A 15,092-nucleotide genomic window follows, 5' to 3' on the forward strand; every position below is an offset into this window, starting at 1 on the left:
AAATGAAGATCTCATTCCAGAAGATCAAGCAGAATTAAGAAAGGAGGTTCAAAAGATAAAGGAAGCTAGGAAGGAATGAAAATGGGAAATGATGAGAAATAGAAAAGCCATTGTTCGAGATAGAAACCAAAAAGATAATAATAAATAGCAATTCATCATGCTCCAGATTCTTTCTTGGAACTGGCGGGGCTTTCCATGGAACAAAGGCCCCAAGCTAAGTTGGATCTCGAATGATGTTGATATTATTTTTCTTGTTGAATCTTGGGAGCATGAAGAATCTAAGGTCCCTAACATAGATGGCTTTACAATATGGTCTACCTGGAATAAGAAATCCTCTTGTAGATGCATTGGGGGTATAGCTTATTACATTAAGAAGAACATCTCTCCCCATGCTAGGATTTATAAAAACGACCCTTACAACCAATATAGTTGGAGAGAAATTACTAACATTTATGATGAAAATACCTATATAGAAATCTGTTATTCCCCCCCATCAATTCTAATCTTTATAAGAAAAAAAATATAGATAAAAATAGTCCTTACAATGGTTTAGAGAATGATATTTGTAGCCTAATGAATGAAGGCAATATCCTTTTAATGGGTGACTTTAATGCTCGAACTTCAAGCAACCAAGATATTCTTCTAAGCAATCATTCCAACCCTAATCCTCTTTGGTTAGACGAAGACCTTCCTTTGGCTAGCTGATACAAAAGGAGCTTTGAAGACCTCAAGGAGAATTTGTTTGGGTCGAAGCTAGTCAAGCTCTGTAGTGCTCAGGATCTCATAATTTGCAATAGTCTAAAGATGTGGCCCAATTCTAGCAAGATGACCTATATCAATGGACTTGGTAGTAGTGTGGTAGACTATGTTATCTTCGATCTCCCTCTATACAACGAAATAGCAAATTTTGACATCTTAAACGACCACGAGACTGACTCTAATCACAGGCCTTTACTTATAACTCTTAATTTTGTCATGGACGAAGATCCTTATAGCCAAAAGAAGTTAATCTTTGATAGAAATAAAGAAGATCTCTTTGTAAATGAATTAAAAACTAATTTGCTTCATTTATCTAGAATAGACAACATAGAGGATCTCTATCATAATTTTACTACAACCCTCTCATATTCTATTAACAAGTTCTCAATTGAAGTTTCAAGTAATAAAAGAAATAGCAAAACCGACCCATGGTATGAAAAAGATTGTAAAACTATGAGGAGAGCAATTAAGGAAGTTGTTGATGAATCTCTTAAAATTGGCAAGATAAAAATATACAAAGCCCTAACTAAAATGAAAAAAAGGCAGTATATTTGAAAGAGATAAGAGAATCTCTTACACCTTTCTAAGGTAGCTCCTAAGAAATTCTGGAGGCAGATTCTAACTAGGAAAACTAAAGATAATAATAAAATTACTTTACACGACTGGAATTCCTATCTTAAGAAGCTTTATGAATCTCCAAATGTCATGGATAACTTTGAAACCCTATTCACAACAAAATAATTTTTCTCACTAGAAGACATTGATTTTGGGGTTAATCGCTTGGCTAATGGGAAAGTTAAGGACATTGAAGGTTACCAGGCGGAAATCCTAAAAATTGGAGGTCGTGTCCTCATCGCCCACATTCACAAGCTTTTCAATCAAGCGGTCAAGCGAGAGTTCCCTAAACCATGGACTCAAAGCCTCATTATCCCTATTTTTAAAAGTGAGGATATGTTAGGACCTCATATTGTCTCTTTTTGACCATACATTTTGCTATGATGTCATCCTTTTTCAACTTATATTTAAAGTCCTCATTATTGTTTTAACTTAAGTATCCCAAAGGTACACAATATTTCTTCTCATCACTATACGTTTAGTCATTTTACATATAATTACACTATCTTCATTTTTAACCATTGAATTCATAATTGTTGAACAGTTAAAGAACAATGTGTAGTCCACGTTGCTGAAACTACCTGGAGAGTACAAGATTACTTCCACAGTTGCTGAAACGGTAGGAGCAACATGCAAATATAGTGGCTGAACAGTTGTGATTTGCTGTCTAGATTTGAAAACAACAAAAGAAGATCACCAAAGGAGTTGCTACACTGGATGTAAAGATCATGATCTAAAGACAATGTTTTTGTAACAGCATTTTGTTAAAGGAAAATTGACTTCCCTATTTTTGTATAAAGGGTTAAAATAGGACTTACAATGTAATCTATTGTAATAGATGTCTCCTCTTTAAAAATAGGAGACATCTACATTAGAGGGGGACGAACAGACTGCGGGGGAATGCTTAGTTGAAGGGACAAAACTGGAATCCTTTTTTTTATGTAACATGATATATTGATGGATGAATAAAATCTTGTTCTGAAAATTTCTTTCTAGTTCTCGTCTCTTGTGGAATCTTGTGAGAGGGACAGGGCTCACCTTTATCACAAGATTCACCCATTATATTTCTGTAGTGTGTTAAGTGTGTCTTCCATTCATGCTTTGTTAATAGTACTGTTTACTGAATATCATTTTTACATTATCGCTGAAACTCTGTTTTCCTTCCAATTGATTGCTACAGTGTTTATTTTATCCACAGTTAATTCATGTGTGTTGCATTGGTAATTGAGTTTACAGAGTGAGTTGGCAGCTTGATAATCAGAAACAGGTGATGAAGATTCCCGCTCTGGGAATAAGGTCATGTTCTCTGTTACAGCGTAGCCAGGGCTTTCCTTTGCAAATTGATTCTTTAGATTACCCCTTTAATGAAATTAAGCATTCTTTGGTAGCTATCTGCAATAGGTTGTTTTTGCTGTAACTCAGAGTGGAGCGTCAGTTTGCTTAAGGCAAGATGTGACTAGTATTTACTACAACTTTTATTGCTTTTAAGATTGATTACATATAGTATGCAGTTGCCTTTGAAATAACAGAGTTCCTTGGGTTGAAAATTTATGTAGCACTTGGTTGTTTGAATTAATAAGCAATTAAAGTGACCAATATTTTTGCGCCATTGCAGGGGAAGGCAATCATAGATTTTAAAAGCACTGATGATTTTTTGTTAGATGTACAGGATGTATGAGAGGGCGCAAGAAAACTAATCCTACATGTGGCAAAGGTAAAGGAAGAGGGGGAAGAAAAACGTTTATTGATGTGATTATTTCAAAAGATGAAACTTCTCAGAGGTTAAGCTCTCGGAGGCCACAAACTCAGTACTCTCTCTAAACAGACTATGAAACGGAGGAAGTAGTGGGACCTGAAAGGGTTGAAGGTACAGTAGAACATACTAAGGAACTAGTAGAAGACATTGAAGAACCAATAGAAGATATTGAAGATATTGAAGTTGAGGAACTACTTCAGGACATTGAGAGTCCAACAGAAAGCACTGAAGACCAGGCAAGTGCAACAGGAGAACAACAAATGGATGGAAACAATGAAGGACTCTTTAGTGGAGGATCTCGAGGAGGAGAAGGAAGAAGCGAGAATTCCCTCTCCACCTTGGAATTCCCTATTGGGGAACTTCCTAGAGGAACAACTCCTATGAAGAATATCCCACTCTCAGCCTTACCTAGTTTCCATGGTTTATCCTCTGAAGACCCTGATGAGTTTCTTTTCGAGTTTGATATATTGTTTAGAAGTTATGATTATGTTACTAATGCTCAAAAATTGAAGTTATTTCCAGCAACATTAAAAGGAAATGCACTAAGATGGTTTATGAGCTTGGGAGGTCATGTGATCACAAAATGGGATCAGATGAAGGAGAAATTTTTGTCCAAATACCAAGACTATTGCCGGACAAGAGAGAAAAGGGAGGAACTATTCAAGATGGTTCAGAAGGAGGACAAAAATTTGGAGGACTTTGTGGAAAGACTCCAATACAATCTGTAGAGATCTGATCACCCCAATGTAAGTAAAGATATTCTTAAAACAATATTATTGAAAGGGGTAAGAGATGATTGTTTCGATATGCTAAATATGCTTGGTAAAGGGGACATATCTAAAGAATCGTATGATGAAATTGTTAACCTCTGCAAGAGATGTTCAAGAGGAGCTGCAAATAAATCAAAAAGTAGGAATAATACTTATTCAAGAGTCTAAAAATCAGCCAATGGAGGAGCAGCAAGAGCTGAAATAGGTAATCTACTTGAGGAATTCAGAACTGAAATGTTAAGTTCTTTTGCTTTGCAGATTGATACCTTGCAAGTTAAGAAGAAACAAGAAGAGGCAGAAGCCGCGTTGGCCATCTTCTATCCTAAATACAGAGAAAAACATCTGCTAAGGGAATGTCCATTGGACAAGGTACCAATCTGCACCATTTGTGAGAAGGACCATGAAACTCAACAATGCCCTTCTTTACCAGGGATAAAAGCAGCGTTGCAACCAACTGAGGAGGATGTTGAAGTAGTTTATCCAAGGAAAATTTTAGGGGCTAATGTTCGCCCAGTGGGCTAATTTTCCATGATTTTTCCACAAAAAAGATTCGCCAATTTCCAATTTTATAAAAGACGATTCGCCCAAATTTTAGAATATAAAATTATTTTACCTTAAAAATCGCCAACATTGTATAGAGGCTATATATAAAATCATTATAAATTTGAATAATTTTACAAATATATCAATAAACATTTTATAGTTTGCATATTAGGGATCAGTGAGATTCGCCAATGTTTTTAAACTTCAAGAAATTTTTCCATCCTTAAAATTTTCCTTGAGTTTATCTGCTGAAACAAAGGATGCAATGGAAACCACGAGGACAAGGTACGAACTCTAGTATGCCATTTAATCATTGGAATAATTATCCTTCTTTTAATCAAGCAAATTACCCACCCTTCAATGAAATCCAATACCCACCCTTTAATCAAATGAATTTCCCACCCATGCAACAAACAAACCCTCCCTTTGTAGACCCTGCAATGTGGACTCCTTGGTTTCTACAGCAATCTTATTTTAATCAACGGAACTCAAACTGGAGAGCTCAACAAACTCCGTTCCCAAACCAATTTCCTTAGTTTCAGCAACAACTTTCTCTCCTGTCAGGTACTCCATGGAATAATCAGACAATGAGACCCCAGCTGCCTCTAGAACCAAACCCTAACCCTAATAATAATAAAACTGTGCAAGTCATCGATATTCAGAACCTGCCTACATCTCCTGTGCAGTGTAATGATATTCATTTACGATCCAGGAGAGTAGTAGAGCCGATTATTGACGATATTACTTCTTTTGAATCTGACAAAGAAGAGGCAGAATAGAGTAATTTACCTAATAAGGGTGCTGAAACAGTCAAGCCACCCTCTAGTAAAACTGCTGAAGCAGTAGAGCCGCCATTCCCTGAACGTCTAGCTCTCACTAAGACACCTGATCCGCCTGTTTTTAATCTTCTAGGGGAATTGCAAAATATTTATGTTAAAATTACACTTTTACAAGCACTCAGAGATGTACCAATTTATGCCAGAACCATCAGAGACATTTTCATCAAGAAACCTGGTAGGAAAGCTAAAGATCCCCTTACAGTTCATGTGATGGGTGATCTAGCTGCTTTAATGTCGGGAAAAGCTCCTCCTGTAAAATATGGTGATCTCGGCCATCCTACGGTCATAGTACAGGTTGGAAAAACTATTGTTTCACAAGTTTTGGTAGACCTAGGTGCTGCTATAAATATTATGACCCTTGAAACTGCACAACTGTTACAGTTGAAAAATGTAATCAGAGAGACACCAACTATCCTAGAATTATCTGATCATTCCATAATCAAACCAGAAGGGGTTATTGAACACCTGATCATTTCAGTTGAATCCTAGAATTATGCAGCTGAATTTGTTGTATTACAGACTAAAGCAAAGTTGGGGGGGCATCCTCTGATTTTTGGGAGACCCTGGCTAGCTACAGCAGATGCCTTTATCAGTTGTAGGTCAGGTTAAATGACAATTTCTAATGGATGTGAAACTAAGCAGCTTACTCTTTACCCTCATGCTACACCTATGATTAACAATGATGATTCTGTATGGTTAGACTATAAGGATAATGACACTCAACTCATTTTTACCATTGGACAATCCTTAACTCATAAAGACACCACGGAAGATGAAGTAATTAGTAATTTTATTTCTGAACCTTCCTTGGTCACTTCTGAAACATATAATCAGTTAACTGTAATTCTGGAACCTAAAACATAGGAAAAGCTTAAATCTGAAAATTTACCTCAAACATCAACTATTATCTCCTCTAAAAGCATAACAGTAGAAATCGAACCTGGAAAAACATTGAACATAAACCCCAATTTATCAGATGTTGAAACATAGCAGCTAATGAAGTTGCTCCATCAAAACAAGCAAGCATTCGCATTGGACTACATAGACATGAAGGAGATATCTCCTAAATTATGTACTCATCATATCTATATTAAGAAGGGGGCCCGACCAGTCTGTCAACCCCAGCGGTGAATGAATCGAAATTTGAGGGAAATTGTTAAGGAAGAACTTCAAAAGTTGCTTAATGCAGGGTTTATATACCCCATATCTGATAGTGAATGGGTTTCTCCATTGGTGATAGTACCTAAGAAAAACGGGAAATGGAGAGTGTGTGTAGATTATAGAGCCTTAAACAAAGCCACTCAAAAAGATCATTTCCCCTTGCCATTTATTGATCAAGTGTTGGACAGCTTGTCAGGAAAGAAATTCTTTTCCTTTTTAGATGGTTTTAGCGGATATAACCAAATCAAAATTGCACCCGAAGATCAAGACAAGACCACTTTTACTAGTCCTTGGGGAACTTTTGCTTATAGAGTTCTCCCATTTGGACTATGTAATGCTCTAGCAATGTTTCAAAGAGCAGTGATAGGAATCTTTTCTGATATGCTTAATGATTCTATGGAGATATTTATGGATGACTTTACTCCTTATGGTGTGACTTTTGAAGATGCATTACAAATCCTTGCGAAAGTACTTAAACGATGCATGCAATCTCATCTTTCCTTGAGTACTGAAAAATCTCATATGATGATGAACGAAGGAATTGTACTGGGACACTTCATTTCATTCCTTGGGATTCAAGTAGTTCCATCCAAAGTACAGGTAATTCAGACCCTTCCTATTCCTAAAACACAAACTGATGTAAGAATTTTTTTAGGACATGTTGGATATTACAGAAGATTTGTCAAAAAAATTGCAAAAATAGCTTCTCCTTTGTTTGTGTTACTTATGAAAAATGTTGAATTTAAGTGGACTGATGCCTGTCAGAAAGCATTTGATGAACTCAAGCATCAGTTGTCTATAGCTCCTATTCTAAGGGGACCTGATTGGGAGCTTCCCTTTCATATATCCTCTGATGCTTTGGATGCTGTAATTGGATCTGTCTTGGGACAAGAAGAGAATAATCTTCCTTATGCTATCTGTTTCATTAGTAAGAATATGACCCTTGCTGAGCTTAATTACACAGTTACTGAGAAATAATTTTTAGCAGTCATTTATGCTATTAATAAATTTCGACATTACATTACTGGTTATCCTACTTTTGTTCATACTGACCACTCAGCTATCAAGTATTTAATGAACAAATCTATCACAAATTCTCGAGGTACCAGGTGGTTATTGTTACTACAAGAATTTGATACTACAATTGTAGATCAACCAGGTAAAGAAAATGTAGTTGTTGATTTCCTTTCTCGGATAAAAACTGATGATAATACTCCAGTAGATGATTCCTTTCCTGATGAGTACTTGTTTGTAGTATCTGCTCACTCACCTTGGTATGCAGACATTGTCAATTATTTGGTTGCAGGGAAGTTACCATCACATATATCACACCGGGAGAAAAGAAAGATCATTCAACAAAGTGCTCGGTATAGCTGGATAAGTGGGTGTCTTTTCCATACAGGACTTGATCAGGAAATCTGAAGATGCATTAGAGAAGATGAGGTTTATGATATATTGAAGGCTTGTCATGATGACCCTTGTGGAGGGTATTTTGCTGATAAGAGAACAGCACATAAAATTCTCAGGATGGGTTATTATTGGCCCTCACCTTTCAAGGACTCAAAGAAATATGTCAAGGCCTGTGATAGTTTTCAGAGAATGGGTCAACCTAATTCTAGAGACGAAATTACACTAAACCCCTAGGTAATACTTGAACCCTTTGAAAGATTGGCTCTAGACTTTGTAGGACCCATCAGTCCTCCATCCAACCAAGGAGTTTACATATTGGTTTGTACAGATTATATGACTAAATGGGTGGAAGCTAAGGCACTTATTAAAGCTAATGAAGAATCTGTTTTAACCTTTTTATTTGAAGAAACCTTCATTAGGTTTGGAGTGCCTAGAGAACTAGTCACAGATGGAGGACCTCCTTTGAATTCTCATGGTTTCAAAGCTATGCTTCAGAAATATCATATTAATCATAAAATGACTACACCTTACCACCCCCAAGCTAATGGTCAGGTGGAAAGTACAAATAAAGTCATAGAAGCCATTTTAACAAAAATAGTGAAGGAGAATAGGAAGGATTGGTCTGAATGGTTGCCTGAAGCATTATGGGCTTACAAAACTACCTGGAGGAACACTACAGGTTTTTCACCCTATGAATTGGTTTATAGAAAAAGTGTTTTTTTTCCTCTGGAATTTGAAATCAAAACATTAAGAACTGCTTTAGCTGTTAACCTTGATTTGATTAATGGACAAACAGCTAAGTTGAAACAGCTTCAGGAATTGGATGAAAAGAGGTCGGATGCCATCCATCAAACAACTATGATTCAACAACAAAGAACCAAGTGGCATGATGAAACTATTAAGCATACCAAAAAGGTAATTGGGCTCTATTGTATGATTCCCGGTTTGAAAATTTTCAAGGAAAATTACAAACAAGGTGGCTGGGACCTTACGAGATAGATACTATTTTCTCCAATGGAACAGTAAGGCTCCTAACAATTGATGATGCTACAACACCATTCTTAGTGAATGGGTATCAACTCTGTCCATACCAACAACCTATTTCTAAGGAGGATTTTAAGGCCACTTGCATGGCAGATTCACATTATATCTTCTTGGGGGAGCCTGCTGCCCCTCATTGCCTTTAATCTCTGCATTATATATTCTTTTATTATTATTAGATTAGATTACTTAACTAATAATTCGTGTTAACGGTTGCCATGTTACAATTCATTATTTTGCAGGTCTCATATTAGGAGGCTGGTTGAAAAGAACAATTGTATTGCAAACAAGATCAAGTTTCATTCTGGGAAACATCTCAATTCATAGCTCATCCCCCCACATTACCTCTCAGCAACATTTTCCTATTTTCTTTACAGCAACATCTCTCTTCATTTTCCCCATTGCTGAAACACAAACTTTTCCCATTTTTCCCGTAATTGAAACATCAATTCTTCTTAAAAGAATGAATACATATTACTTTCCATTGTGAGGAATATCTATTGATCCTTATAACTTTGTTCTTTCACTACCTCCTCCTATGTTTATAAAAGCCTTTCATATAAATACCCTCATATTACAAAACCCTTTTTATAACCATTGGTGATCTATTAGCGATGAAATCATATTTTCAGAATATCAATCAAAGGTAAACATGAGGTATGCGTTTGTTATGTGTAAATATTAAACTATAGTTAATGAGAAGATTGCGACATGATTACCGCAATCGTCGTACATTCAAACTTATCATTCTAGCCACAGTTGGGGGGGAATACCAAAATTTGGCAAACATTTCATGATACGTCGATCACCGTCGTTTTTTACCACGATCATATCTTGTCCCCCCATCTTTGTCTTATTATGTCACAACCTCATTTGTAAATATTACTCTGTTTCGGGTGTGGTAACTCAGCTCTGTACTATGCATTTTACTGAAGCGAGTAACTATGGGAGGTAACACTATTCAAAATGAACCTGGCTCAACAGCTTTATTGGAATTGCACCCAGAGGTGTATCAGATTTTTCAACAGGCAGGTTGGGTAGATTATTTTCGAAGGCTTCAAGGATTTGATCCTCAGCAAGTCCTTGAATTCGCACGTAATCTACAGGAAGGCTACTCTACTGTTCAAGGAGTCCGAATTCCAGTAACAAAGGATGATATAGCACACGTTTCAGGTTTACCGGACGCTAGCATTCGATGGTTCAATCGTAAACACATCATTTTGAACACACAACAGGACTTCCTTCTACCAGGAGAGCGGGTCGAGCCTAAAGGCAGGGGTGTTGCACTTCATTCATTACCACTTCCATGGTCGAAGGTTGCCGAATTTTTCAAGTGCTATCTCACCTACGAAGGACCTTACCAGGTAGTTTATCAGCATGATTTTTTCCTGTTGAATCATTTAAGACATGGTCGTCTATTAAATATTCCATACTATCTACTTGGGTGTCTGAAGAATATGTCACATTATTCCATGAATGCGAAATACCCACTCCTTTCCCTCACTCACCATCGTCTTGTTCAACTTCTAATTCAAAGGGGCTTTGCTCAAGAGAATCCCCCACTCCTTACAAAACACCCCCAGAACCCCAAGAAGCTGCTGAAAACCCTCAAGTGGTAGCCAAAAATCCTCAAGAAGTTGCTGAAATTCCTCAAGCGGTAGCCGAAAACGCTCAGGAAACTGCTGAAATTCCTCAAACAAAAGCTCAAACTCCCCAATTGGATGCTCAAAATCCTCAGCAAACCCCTAGAATCCCTCAACAAATTGAAAATAATTCTGCACAATAACTAGGGAGCATCGTTGATCCCCCACACCGCAGCAGTTAATCCAATTGACCCCTCCATTGCATCGACCCCCACCACATAATTTAGCTTAATCATCCACTCCCACTTTCCATATCCCTAGTGATGATTTAGATGACAACATTCCCATTGCTAAGCTAAAAAGGAAAAGGTAAGAAAAGGCTATACCCCTACCAAAAAGATGAACATGGTCCTCAATTAAAGAAGCTATCACTTCTGATGACCCTCCTACCTGTTATAGACATTTTTGGGCACTGCAACCCCAAGCATAAAATGTCCATAAACCAAGGGCTCATAAGTCCCTAAAGGTGTTGTTCCAACCCCTAAAAGAACAAGGTCAACTGATTACAACATCTCCCAGAAGTTCTCCATGAAAAACTACTCAGAACTGGTCAAAATTGGACCATTTCACCTGCTCCATAGGCAAAGTGCGTTGCATCCCACCTAAATACATGTAGTAGGTGCATTGCATTTCAAAAATCCCTTCTATGGGGTACGATGGGCGAGAAGGGACAAATGGCAGGGTCAATCCGCAAGGTGGAGAAGCATGGAATCTTCTAGAAACTTCTCCAGTGACACTTGCCTATCTGAATTCGACCAGGGATGAGTAAGAGATCATCAATCTCTAAGTGGAATCAAGAACTATCAGAGGGAAGACACTAATCAAATCATAAGATGACTCATCCCCCTTGCAGACATCTATATATGGATCCCTCATCCTAGAGATCCAGAGGCTGGAATTTTGCATCTTGTAAGGAATTGCTGTTGGTTTCTTGAGGCAACATCATAGTGTTGGGTGATCTAAGCTTTTCATGAGGTGAAGAAGGGATTACTTGCTGAGAGGATGATGTTGGGTCAGAACAATTGGTTGTAATTCTCTTGGCTCTTTCTTGATTATCAATAAAACTATTCTAGTTTTCCTCCATACACTTGTGTGATTGATGTTTTATGCATTTTTGTGGCTAATATACATCTGATCCTATATTGTTTATGATAATAGATCCATGTTCTCGTATAGTGTTATGCTGCTTTGATTCTACAGGTACTCCGTGAAGCTGGGTATACAAGAAAGCAAGTAGCAAAAGACTATCAGAAGAGAGAGGAATCAAAAAAAGAACAGAGTGCAAGACAGAGGTTGGTCTCTTTTATTCTTCTCTCATCTATCTTTCATAAAGGAAAACGAAAGTAGTTTTACTTTGTTTGTTTCTAAGGTAGCTACCAGCCTTAGTGGGATTAGCAGTTCTGCATAGACACTATTCCCAGTAACAAAATGGCGACACCGCTGGGGAGCAAGTAGATTGTTTGGTCATCTACATTTGTTTACTTTATAAACTTACAGACGGAGCCTGAAGTCAAGCCAGCTAGCCTTCGAACTGCATTTTCTATGCAAGTACAAAGTAGATCAACGCTGCTTCAATCAATCTTCGGGTTTTGTTTATGATTTAAACAATTGATTTACAAGCTCCCTAATTTCCCTTGTGGTGGCTCTAGTAACCTTCTTAGATCCACCCCTGTGATTGATTTACTAATTACCACTTGCTCGGCCAAAATCCCTGGAATGAACTACAAACTGTGACCCAGAACCCAATCAAAGTCTCGTCTCTGGTCCAACACACTGCATGTTCTATGAATCTCAAATTCAGTGCACTTCCCGAGTGTAGTAGGTGCGTTGCATTTCAGTTTCACTGTGTTACAGGTGCACTAATCAGACTAGGCATTGTTCCTAAATTTTGGTTTCCGTGTTCACTCTTTTCAGATCTATTTAAGAGTTTTGCTACCTATAATCAGTACACCTCTGTTTGAAACCCCTTTCCTTACTATTATTCCACCTCCATTGTGCAAAGAACTGTAAATGTTTTTATGTATTTTTTGAGTCATTTTCAGTTCTCATTTACAAAGAAGTAACGTAATTGTACTGTCGTTTCTTGATTTGAAAGTGTCGCAAGTGTCGTTTTCAGTCATAGAAGAGAGTTTGATTGCCCTTGATAGTCGATTACCTTGTAACTATTGTATTTGATCTGAATCAGTAGTTTTTCTAGTGTCGAAATCAAGTTTTCAATTCCAAATCGCAAAGTGTTGTCATTGTCCTCATTTTGTTTTGAAAAGAAACTTGTTAGTAATTGTCACTTTGAAAATAATTTAGATTTGCGCATTAGCTTTATTTTTATCATTTACACATTAAGAAGGCTGAAAACAAATACATGCATGTGCATTTGCATTTAGACTGTTTGTTTGTTTGATTTAGGACAGTGCATACAGTGTGTGCTCTTTGCTCTTTGTTGAAAGAACGCCATCTCTCTTTCCTTAGTAGCTAGGATTTTCATTGCACAAAGAAGATAAAACGACTGTTTATCATCTTAGATTGCATTTTAGGAATTTTACATCTACATCACGCAGTGAACGTGAAAGGAAAATTTCTTAAGCAAGATCAACTATAAAATAAATTTAATGAATCTAACAACGCTTTGAAACCTAATGTACAACATCTAGAAGTCTAGGCTAGAGACGTATTCTGGCGTCGTAAAGCCTGGTAACTATTCTTTTCACTGTTGGTTGGGTGATTCCTCCACTTTGAGACGATAAGTGCCAGTACAGACTTGTGCTCCCATGTACCGTCGAGTATATTTTGGGAGACCACAATAGGCTTAATCCTTTATCCATAGGAAGCCGTGTCTGTCGCCCTATCGATCGCAATGCACTGAACACAGCATTCGGGAAGATTGACTGTCGTACCGTAAAAATTCTTCTGCAGTTTTGCGATTGGTTTGGTAATCCCTCTGCCTAGATTTCCACAGTAGTCCCTTTCGTTCCTTTTTAGACTCCTTAACGGAAAAGGTCCATCTGAGCACTTGTCACTTCAGCTCATTAAAACTTGAAGGCGACTAGAGTCATCTTTTGTTTTTTCTCGACTCTTTAAAATTGTGAAAACAAGTTGTGTCAAAGTGTCTAAAATTTATTTTAAACGAAATAATTATCACCTTTCCTATGTTGGTCGTTGGTTGAGGAAAATGGAGTCCGCCAACCAAGGGATTCCTCTTGGAGGAAATCCTAGTCCCTTCTCCTCTTGGGGAGATGTTGGTGCACCCCACATGGCCACATTGCCACTTCCAGGATTGACAATTGGCTTGCTCGTATGGCTCTTCTCAACCTCCATTGTTCAGAACACGCGATTCCTAAACAATCGAGTCAACATCTAAACGATACCGGAGTTACCCCCCAACCCTCTACTTCGTCCAATTCTTCCTCTCCTCCTTCCTCTTCGCTTGATGAAGCTGGTAAAGCCAAAATCAAGTTCCTGAGAAGAAGAAGGAAAAGAAGAAGAAAGAGAAGAAGAAGAAGGAGCCAATGGCGAAAAGGGGCAACCAAGCGTCGTCTAGCAAAAATCCACACACTGCACTGACCAGGCTTAAATCGCCATGTTTAATTTGCAAAGGAAACCACTATCATAGAGATTGTCCTTGCATCCCTCGGATCCTGAGGGACTGGTCTCCTCGTTTGCACAACCCGGTGTCGTCAACCTCTGGTGATCATGTTGAAAGTACACCGTCAATTAGTGAAAGTGAAGCCCCTGGACAAAAAGGAAAAAGTAAACTTCCTTGTAGACTGTGTGAAGGCGATCATGCCGTTCACCATTGTCCCTTCTTAGATGAGGCTAAAATAGTTTTGGACGACCGTCCGGTTTCACCGTTACGGCTCCCTCCTGGATATAATAAACTCTTGCCGAGTCCGTCGCTAGTTGAAAATCCGGCTAGCACACCCTTGTGGTCGACCGAAGCATCTATCGTTGAAGATAAACCATCTGAATCCATACCTGACGAAAGTCAAAAGGTCAAGGCAGCAGTTGACCCGGTCTTGACTTCAGAGGTTCCATATTCAGATGATACAGTCACCGAAGAGAACAAAGATGACACCGTCCAAATTCTCTTCGTAAACACAGACTCCAATGAACATGGGGTCAGTTTATCCATTCCTTTACCGCAGGAAGGAAGTTCGTCAAAGTCGTACCTGGCCGTCTATTCGGTCCCACCTCCAAGCAACCTGGTTGTTTCCTTTGACTAGAATCTACTAGGAAGACCCCATTTACCGGCTAGTATACCATTCCGAATCATCACTCAAGTATATAGAATGGTTATGGCCGGTACCATCGTCGATGAAGGGGCTTCTGTTAGTATCCTTTCCTCAACTGCTTGGAAAGCGCTTGGTTCACCATTGCTTTTGCCTGAAATGAGAAATCTAACAAGCTTTGACAAAGAAACCAGTCAACCGTTAGGGATCCTTCCCAATGTGCCCATTACATTGAGAGGGAAAACTGTTCACATGAACGTAATGGTAGTCCAAGGACCCCTGGATTATGATATACTCCTTGGATGAGACTATATTTATTGCATGGGAGCCAT

The sequence above is a fragment of the Pinus tabuliformis genome, chromosome 7 (genome assembly GCF_031772625.1).
Source record: "Pinus tabuliformis cultivar Carrire ecotype Pingquan chromosome 7, CPIR1, whole genome shotgun sequence".
Classification (NCBI taxonomy): domain Eukaryota; kingdom Viridiplantae; phylum Streptophyta; class Pinopsida; order Pinales; family Pinaceae; genus Pinus; species Pinus tabuliformis.